Source organism: Apostichopus japonicus, chromosome 19, assembly GCF_037975245.1.
Source record: "Apostichopus japonicus isolate 1M-3 chromosome 19, ASM3797524v1, whole genome shotgun sequence".
Taxonomy (NCBI): domain Eukaryota; kingdom Metazoa; phylum Echinodermata; class Holothuroidea; order Aspidochirotida; family Stichopodidae; genus Apostichopus; species Apostichopus japonicus.
Genome location: NC_092579.1, coordinates 8,281,673 through 8,291,425, shown reverse-complemented (window position 1 = coordinate 8,291,425; position 9,753 = coordinate 8,281,673). Strand labels below are relative to the sequence as shown.

Below are 9,753 nucleotides of genomic sequence, written 5' to 3'. Positions count from 1 at the left end.
GGGTGTATTTTGCTACTTTGTTTATATACATGGAGCGACGAGATTCATACAAAATGGTTCGTGAAGCAACTGTAAGTATTATTGATGGCGATGAACACAATGTGAAACATAAATGTTTAGTGAATGACCATTTAAAACATTTGAAAAATTAAGTGCAATGTGCGAGAACTTAGAAGGTCGGAAGAAGCGTGTTGATTGACGAAGTTTGATCAGGATCTAGGCTGTAAACTTGATTGTAGAAGCCCCTGACTTCCATTATATACACCTTTAAACAAAGTTACTATACATCTGTTTACTTGAAAGCAAGGCAATATTTAATATGATATAAATTACTTCAGCACACCACTTTGGATGAATGATTAACTTGAGTAGCTTTAGGCTGGTTCAGACATCCAACTTTTGAAAACACTATACATTGTATTGCAAGGTTCTCAATGGCACGTGAAAACAATCCGCTTACCTGGTTATAAGGTTAACAATTACATTGTTGTTTTACACAATAGGCTTCCTTTTCTGGTAGAATTGACTCTGCACGTAGGCCTATATGTAAAATTGCAGTGTCACTACAAGGTAGAAGCAGTGTCACCACTTCTGACTCATAACGGACAGACTCTTACGATATGTGGGAGGCAGGAGTATCTCTGAGTCATCAACCACTACAGACCTAATATTGATTAGATATCAATATTATGACGAAATATACTACCAAACATGACTCCCTACGTTTTCTAACGTATCTCTGTGTATAAGGTTTATACAAGTCCCCTCCCTCCCCACCCTCACCCCTCGCTAATAATCCTCGAATATCAGAACATCTCTTGCAATATATCTGGTAATTACATTTAAAAAACTGAACATTAATGGACGCGCACCTCCCTCCCCACCCCCACCCCACCTCTAGCTTTTGTTTCTTGAAAACGTTACTGACTGACCTTGTTTCAGGGAAAGTCTTACCTCGGTCTGACAGACTTTGTAGCCTTACAAATCATTCTCACCTCCCCCCCCCCTCCCTGCCGTAGAGAATTCTGTAGGGCTGGGCATCATCATTATCATCATAAGGTAAGTGGCAATGATGCATTGTCACCATTAGGGCTTTTACATCCATCCTATACAATACAATACTAGGGATCAAATGTTTGGGTTTTAGAGGCCAATTGTATCAAAACAGTATCGATTCCTTTTTATTCTCATCCGTTGATTCATTCGTTTCCAAAGATTCCTTTCATTATTTTACATGGATTTTTTGTTGACAAGACGATTCTCCAAGATACCATTTATCACATATTTAAAAAAGTTTTTTACTTCATTATTTGACTTAAATCATATTGAAAATATGATTTGCTTTTAAAGTGATCTGTACATTCCAACACTTGCCAGTTTGTTTTTAAACTATCACAAAATCCTTTTAACGAAGATCAATAAGCGTGAATCTTTATCGTAAATACAACTCCCCAGTAGCACAGTCGGTTAGCGCGTCGTACTTATAGACAGTACATGACGAGTTATAAAGACTCGCACTGAATATAGAAATGCGAAGGTCGGGAGTTCGATCCTCCCCTGGGGAATGACATTAAGTTTGACTTTGCTTTTCCCCATGTTTTGGTGGGAGGAGGGTGGATTGTTCAATCATTGTGAATTTATTGAATTATTAATGAATTTTTGAGAACGAACTTTGGTAACAACTTCCAAATATTGTTATTCGTTAATTTATATTAACATAGGATGTACTATACTAGTGAATATCAACGTTGGGTTATACGTTCAGAATATTGCTTGTAAAATATTTCTTAGAAAATGATCACCAGTTGAATTAAAGGAGTGGTTAGTACCAGTGGAATGCAGTGCTATAGGAATACACGGGACATGAAATGGAGAATAGTGTCATGGAATTACTCAATCAGGTTAATCCGAAAAAGAGGGCGTCAGGTCAGAATTAACTCTAAAAGTAAACACACAGAAAAGTAGAGAAGTTTGTTCACTGCATCATTTTTGTACCGGTGTGTAAAACCGTCATTATAAGACAATATTCATTTGAGTTGTGTTTATACTGTAAGGACCTCTGAGTTAAGAAGTCGATGAAAATATCACATTGTCGTTTTGCTAACAACTCCCCAGTAGCACAGTCGGTTAGCGCGTCGTACTTATAGACAGTACATGACGAGTTATGAAGACTCGCACTGAATATAGAAATGCGAAGGTCGGGAGTTCGATCCTCCCCTGGGGAATGACATTATTTTTAACTTTGCTTTGCCCCCATTTTTTGGGAGGGAGGAGGGTGGATTGTTCAATCATTGTGAATTTATTCAACAATTAATGAGTTTTTGAGAACGAACTTTGGTAACAACGTACTTCCAAATATTGTTATTCGTTAATTTATAGTAACATAGGATGTACTACTAGTGAATATCAACGTTGGATTATGCGTTCAGGATAATGCTTGTAAAAAATTTCTTAGAAAACGATCACCAGTTGAATTAAATGAAATGTTAGTACCAGTGTAAGGCAGTACTATAGTCTATAGGAATATACGGGGAATGATATGGAGAATAGTGTGTAAATAACACATTCAGCTTAATCCGAAAAAGAGGGCGTCAAATCAGAATTCACTCTAGAAAAAGACACGTAAGAAAAGTAGAGAAGTTTGTTCACTGCATCATTTTTGTACCGGTGTGTAAAACGTCATTATAAGACAATATTCATTTGAGTTGTGTTTATACTATAAGGACCTCTGAGTTTGGAAGTCGATGAAAGTATCAAATTACCGTTTTGCTAACAACTCCCCAGTAGCACAGTCGGTTAGCGCGTCGTACTTATAGACAGTACATGACGAGTTATGAAGACTCGCACTGAATATAGAAATGCGAAGGTCGGGAGTTCGATCCTCCCCTGGGGAATGACATTAATTTTGACTTTGCTTTGTCCCCACTTTTGGGAGGGAGGAGGGTGGATTGCTCAATATTGTGAATTTATTCAACGATTAATGAATTTTTGAGAACGAACTTTGGTAACAACGTACTTCCAAATATTGTTATTCGTTAATTTATGTTACCATAGAATGTACTACTAGTGAATATCAACGTTGGGTTATACGTTCAGAATATTGCTTGTAAAAGATTTCTTAGAAAACGATCACCAGTTGAATTAAAGGAGTGGTTAGTACCACAGGAATGCAGTGCTATAGGAATACACGGGACATGAAATGGAGAATAGTGTCATGGAAGTACTCATTCAGCTCAATCCGAAAAAGAGGGCGTCAGGTCAGAAGTAACTCTAGAAATAAACACAAAGAAAAGTAGAGAAGTTTGTTCACTGCATCATTTTTGTACCGGTGTGTAAAACGTCATTATAAGACAATATTCATTTGAGTTGTGTTTATACTATAAGGACTTCTGAGTTTTGAAGTCGATGAAGGTATCAAATTACCTTTTAACTAACAACTCCCCAGTAGCACAGTCGGTTAGCGCGTCGTACTTATAGACAGTACATGACGAGTTATGAAGACTCGCACTGAATATAGAAATGCGAAGGTCGGGAGTTCGATCCTCCCCTGGGGAATGACATTAATTTTGACTTTGTTTTGCCCCCATCTTTTGGAGGGAGGAGGATGGATTGTTTAATCATTGTGAATTTACTGAACGATTAATGAATTTTTAAGAACGAACTTTGGTAACAACTTCCAAATATTGTTATTCGTTATTTTATATTAACATAGGATGTACTACTAGTGAATATCAACGTTGGATTATTTGTTCAGTATATCGCATGTGAACGATTTTTTTTTATAAAACGAGCACCAATTGAATTAAAGGAGCGGTTAGTACCAGTGGAAGGCAGTACTTTAGGAATACACGGCGAATGAAATGGAGAGTAGTGTGATGGAAGTACTCAAACAGCTTAGAATTATGTCAGAATTAACTCTAGAAATAAACACAAAGAAAAGTAGAGAAGTTTGTTCACTGCATCATTTTTGTACCGGTGTGTAAAACGTCATTATAAGACAATATTCATTTGACTAGTGTTTATACTATAAGGACTTCTGAGTTTTGAAGTCGATGAAGGTATCAAATTACCGTTTAACTATACAACTCCCCAGTAGCACAGTCGGTTAGCGCGTCGTACTTATAGACAGTACATGACGAGTTATCAAGACTCGCACTGAATATAGAAATGCGAAGGTCGGGAGTTCGATCCTCCCCTGGGGAATATTTTCTTTCTTTTCCCACTCTTCGATTCTTTTCTTTTGGATGAGGAGGGGAGGAGGCTTTGGGGGAGGGGTATATGTCCAATTTACGCAAAGTTTCTAACAATTAATGAGACGTAGTCCATTGTTTTGATAAAAAAGGGAATTGTTAGGGTTTTTGGCCCTCAGAAATATTGTAATTAATTTTTTTTTATTATTTTTTTTTATTCAAATAGGATGAAGCCTACTATGTCTTTATCTACGGCTTTGTTTTTGTCTTTCATAATGAAGTATTTTGTTAAACGTTGCTCTTAAATTAATTTGTTTCTTACTACTCTCTAAATACCGTACATTCCGTATAATTGGTGTCTATTTATAAATGCCTTGTGCAATGATAATATCAATATTCAATATATACATTTCCTTTCCTTTTTGAATTCTTTGACTTTCTTTGCATATTTGACTATATTTTGAATAATTAATAAATATTGTAAAGGACTCTATAGGGCTCTATAGGTGTGCTATATTATGATCACACTCTTCGAGATTTTTCAGGTTTTCAATACATTCGGTGTGTGGATTTGAATTGCCCTTCTGGTGTACTGTACTCATTTTATATATAGTAAGGTGTTCCATGCAACATTTCCTCTGAATCTAGTTATAGGCCCTTCGAGAGTATGTCAATCACATATGTAAGACCCGATTCAAACATGCAGTTGAGTGAACGGTAACAAGTTATTTCTGCTTTATTTTGGGGGGTTTCTATTTTTACGGCGTCATATTATGGTGTGATAAAGATCCTCCTAGAAAACAAATTCATATATATATATCATTGGGGGGCTTGAGTGCAAGGTCGAATGTAAACAATGTTGTAACCAGTGTTACCGTCAATATTCTAGGTAGACTTTTTGAGGTTTCAGAGCATGCACACTCAAGTGTGATTCACACTCTTTCTAGAGTGACAAAGCCCAAAGGAAATGTCAGAACGATCGGTTTTATTGTGAAATCCTGTTGTTGGACTAAGTAAAAATTACAAGTAGTAGCTACACGTTACAGTTTCTAGCACCTGTCAGATTTCACTGTTGAATCAATATGTCAATATGAGTCTTTAAACTATCTCCGCCCAGGAAGGGCCATTGCTGGTTTTAATCATTAAACTATTTAACTACGTCCATAAAGTGGGAGACGGGTTGTTTTAAAAGCCGGAACGGTCATAGCTTTATATCGAGTTTGAGTGTTTTTAATGTATTTTATAGCGAAATCACTAGTTAAGTAGTGTTTAATAACCTACGGTAGATGACTTCAGCTGCCCACGAAGATCCATCAAACTACAGAATGCTGTCAAATTTGACAGACATCAGAAACGTCGGAAATACGAACGGACTCGAAAAATGAGAAAAGCAACAGAATTCTAAATGCTAGTGTTTCCATGGATATGTTGAATCCCCAATTACCATGGACTGCACCCCCCCTCAAAAAAAAAAAATCTTGCATGAAGTTCAAAATGATGTCGCAGGTTCATTGTCATGTGGATTGATAGCATGTTGTTCTTGTAAAAAAAAAGTAAATTACAAACTGGTTTCTCATCTTACACCTTCCCACTACCACCATAAACATTGTATTTTGTATTTACTGAATCATTCCAATCATTGAACTTTAAAGACGTCGTATTACTGATAATGAAAAGTTGATTTAGAAAATCTACAAAATAGTTTTTCCAAACTGTTAGAATTTTGAAGCATTCCAGCTTATCTTAGGACAATATACAGGTCGATGAGCCAGTGCTCTGTTAGCCATTTCTTGTATAGGCGAAAATGTAGTGATCCTTTCGCGTGAATTTCTGACCAAACTGAAGCGTAACGCCCACCGCGCACTGTCCGACTGATAAACGACCCAACGCAACTCGACTGTCGTTACCATAAGGGGTGGGGGGGGGGAAGGGAATGGTGGACAGTCGGACAGTGTACGTGGGTTTAAGACTACGGCTGATCAAGATGTTGCCAAGTTTAAGTCGTGTCGGCTTCGGTAGGGATTCTAGGGAACACTGAACTTGTATCCCGATTATATTTCCCGACTCGCAGTCGTTTAGAGTGCGGGCTTCACGACTGAAACTGTACAGTTTAACAAATAAAACCAATCAAGGGGTAATAATTTGTTCTGTAACCCAAAACGAGCTCCGGTCGTTGACAAGCAAAAGGTAGTTGTGACCAGTCGGTAAGTGTACGTGGTGGAGGGAGGGGGAGGGGGGGGGTGAGTAGTAGGACTTAAAGTCTTTACAATTAAAGATTTTCCACATAACGACGGTCGAGGTGAACGATGTCAGTAATAGTCGTACAATGTTTGCGGAGGGCTTAACTGTCACTAGTAGTTGTGACGAAAATAAGAAAGGAAACTGAACATTCATATATAGACGGAGTAGATCTGAGATATTAAAAATGTCGTATCACAATATTTTAATATCTTAATGCACACATATTAAGATATCGTAACGCTGTTACTGTAAAGTTGTGGAGCAATGGGAGTTCTGTGTGGACGGTGTGGAACCATTGTGGTAGTTTAAATCCCCTTGGAATTATAAAGGGGTTATCTCTCCTGGCATTAAGTAAACCAGTTGTAATTGTTGGCAGATTATGGCTTTTGGGGCTGTGGATTGGCATGTGGTATCAGGCTTATCCTGGGATTGTGATGTAACACATGTGATATTTTCTAGGGATACCATCATGTGATCACATTCATCTCTGTAAAGGAGTACAATTGTTTGGGATGGTAGAAATGTACTGCAGTATTTGTGTATTATGTCTTAAGCTATAAGTTGTAGGGCAAAGTTCATCATTTGTATACATGTGGTATTTCCACGTATTGTTAAGGGATTTATATAAAATGCATTACCTGGGAGGGACAGACCAGTCTACTCTGGTTGCTGTTGGAAGAAACATTCTAAATGGTAGGCTTCATGGCCACGTAGCCTCAAGTTTGTACAACACATCCAGTACAACACACTAAACCTTACTGTGAGAAGTTTTCTTTTCAATATATCGGCTGTTAAAAGTACCATCACCTCTCTGGATTTATTTTGTGTTCATCTTCATTCTCTTGTCAATTACAATATTACATCTTAGGCCAAGAACCCTGAATCGGCTGGCCGGCGCTACTCACAGAGGAAAGTGTTACAATATTAAGATAATTCATTTAAAATTTATTAATATCTCGTTGGCACTTCAAAAGCTCCGTACATATATTGTGGCATTTGATTGATATATTTAGAATATGTCATTATAATGGGGCCCATTTGATGTTGTATCATATTTGATTAGCACGGCAATATTGAAGGAGTAATAATTCTAAAGAAACCAAAACGGGGTTTCATGCCTGTATTGGAATTCAAGTTAAAATGAACTGCTAACGCATATAGAAAGGTGAAGCCGATTGCGGTATACGGTAAAATACACACTGGCACTTAATAACAACTGAACATGTGTTTATTTATTCTAACTTTCATCAAGCCATGTCTGCCAATAACCATGCCTAACAATAGGGTGGAGGGAGGGGACCAGGGATGCTACAGCCCCAGGGACAATTAATTGGACCGGGAATATGATTGGTCTTCGAAAAAATGGGGAAAAGAATATTGCATTCTCGTTTTACATGGTATAATGAAGGGAGAGAAAGAGTACAAAGAGGCCGTGGACGCAATTGATAAAATGGACATAAATGAATTCCATGTGCGTCGCAGCTGTGTCAGAAGTGTGATTCTCAGTTCACCATGACGACTCAAAAGTGTGATTCTCAGTTCACCATGACGACTCAGATGTGTGATTCTCAGTTCACCATGACGACTCAAAAGTGTGATTCTCAGTTCACCATGACGACTTAGAAGTATGATTCTCAGATCACCATGACGACTTAAAATCGACCGACAGCGGACTGTGTCTCTGATACATTTCACGGCCTGGGATACCGAGGGAATAGGCTTGGCTAACATCGTATCCAAAAATGGAATGATGGTACTTACAAATCATATCGAACAAAAACTTGAAACAAATTATCTCTTAAAAACCTTATCCTCTGACAAAGGGGTATCCATTGGTGTTTATTTGATTTTTTCTTTTGTAATTGATACGTTTTATCAAAATTCCTCGTCCAAAAGACGCAAACATCTCACCGGTGTCGTTTAAATCGTTCACCCGCAGCCAAACAGCCGACATGCATGTGGGGACTGCCGACGTATACCCTTTACTCGTAGTACCGTATTTTACAATGGCTATCTGTATTTGCGTACTCACCATTGTTCAGTTGCGCATAGTCGAACTCGGGTACTTGGTTTGAAATCTAGTACAAGATTAGGTATATAGGCATAGGCATACTCTTACTCGCGCTCTGTATTCGTACTCATGTATCCCACGAGAGTTCTGCTTGTAATTGTAATACAAATCTGTCAAATTACAACCCCCTAGTCACCCCTCCTCCTCCTCCTCCTCCTCCTCTTACCTCTCCTCCTCCTACCCCCCCCCCCATCTCTCTCCTTCAGTTGGTAACTTATGCATTGTTGAATGACAGCGTATACAATTAAACATGTCTTTGGATTCACCTATAGTGATTCAAAGTCTAATTGACTTCACGGCTGTCTCGTCAATTTAAATTACAAAGAAAGATGTCAGACGTTTGTTTACATTGGTCTTGAAAAATTTCATCAGGTCTACGTTTCTTTTCTTTTTTTCTGCAGAAAAATATATTTTCCGCCTCGTGTTAAAATCACGATACAGATATGAACAGACGTATTTCCTTTTGGTAATCGGATGTGGCTTAATTAAGAAGACGGCAAAAGGGTTTTAAATATTCTCTCTCTTGTGTTTTTTTTTTTAATTTAATATTTTTTAATTTCTCTTATTTGGTGACTATTTCTCTTTCTCTTAATTTCTCTTGTTATCTTACTTCTGGTCCAGCTGTTTCATTGCTATTACTATGTACTAACAAAATATGTACGGTACATCATTGTGATTTTAATGGCTGAAATAAACTAAACTAAACTTATTCTCATGCATGCAGCCTTTAAAGGTTAGGGGAAAAATTTAATAGTTAGATATAAATTTAATCAATTGGAATAATTTATGTTGAAGATTTCGATAATATCAAACACATTTTCATCAAAAATATTATTTTATTTGTTAGCGTTCTTCCCATTTCGTTCCTTTGGGCCACTAAAAGGTACAACCTGCCCCGTTTGTCCTCTAATGACCTCATTTAAATGTTCTGCACTTCCGCCTAACCTCTCCTATACCCCTGTCTCCGACTCCTAAACTTTGTATTTATATCGTAGTAAGCTGGTTAGTAATACCGTAACCTGCACCCCCCCCCCCCACCTCTTATCAAGTAACAAAATAGTTCATTGAAAACTTGCCTTTACATCATATATATCATTTTTCTAGCGCGGGGAGGGGGAAGGGATGGGTGGGAGGCGGGTGCTTGTAGGGTAAGACTTTCGCCAAACCTTCTTCCTTGTATATATATATATATATATATATATATATATATATATATAGACCATAGATATATATATATATATAAATATATAT

General features: G+C 37.5%; 5 non-coding genes across 5 annotated transcripts; all 5 read left to right on the top strand.

Annotated features, from left to right (window-relative positions):
- Positions 1 to 1,448: 1,448 nt before the first annotated feature.
- On the top strand, positions 1,449 to 1,565 carry Trnai-uau (transfer RNA isoleucine (anticodon UAU)). The gene is made up of 2 exons: positions 1,449 to 1,486; positions 1,530 to 1,565. It is a non-coding gene; the product is annotated as a tRNA-Ile (tRNA).
- Positions 1,566 to 2,108: 543 nt separating this feature from the next.
- Positions 2,109 to 2,225, top strand: Trnai-uau (transfer RNA isoleucine (anticodon UAU)). The gene is made up of 2 exons: positions 2,109 to 2,146; positions 2,190 to 2,225. It is a non-coding gene; the product is annotated as a tRNA-Ile (tRNA).
- A 552-nt stretch (positions 2,226 to 2,777) lies between these two features.
- On the top strand, positions 2,778 to 2,894 carry Trnai-uau (transfer RNA isoleucine (anticodon UAU)). The gene is made up of 2 exons: positions 2,778 to 2,815; positions 2,859 to 2,894. It is a non-coding gene; the product is annotated as a tRNA-Ile (tRNA).
- Positions 2,895 to 3,438: 544 nt separating this feature from the next.
- Trnai-uau (transfer RNA isoleucine (anticodon UAU)) lies at positions 3,439 to 3,555 on the top strand. The gene is made up of 2 exons: positions 3,439 to 3,476; positions 3,520 to 3,555. It is a non-coding gene; the product is annotated as a tRNA-Ile (tRNA).
- A 531-nt stretch (positions 3,556 to 4,086) lies between these two features.
- On the top strand, positions 4,087 to 4,203 carry Trnai-uau (transfer RNA isoleucine (anticodon UAU)). The gene is made up of 2 exons: positions 4,087 to 4,124; positions 4,168 to 4,203. It is a non-coding gene; the product is annotated as a tRNA-Ile (tRNA).
- The last annotated feature ends 5,550 nt before the right edge of the window (positions 4,204 to 9,753 follow it).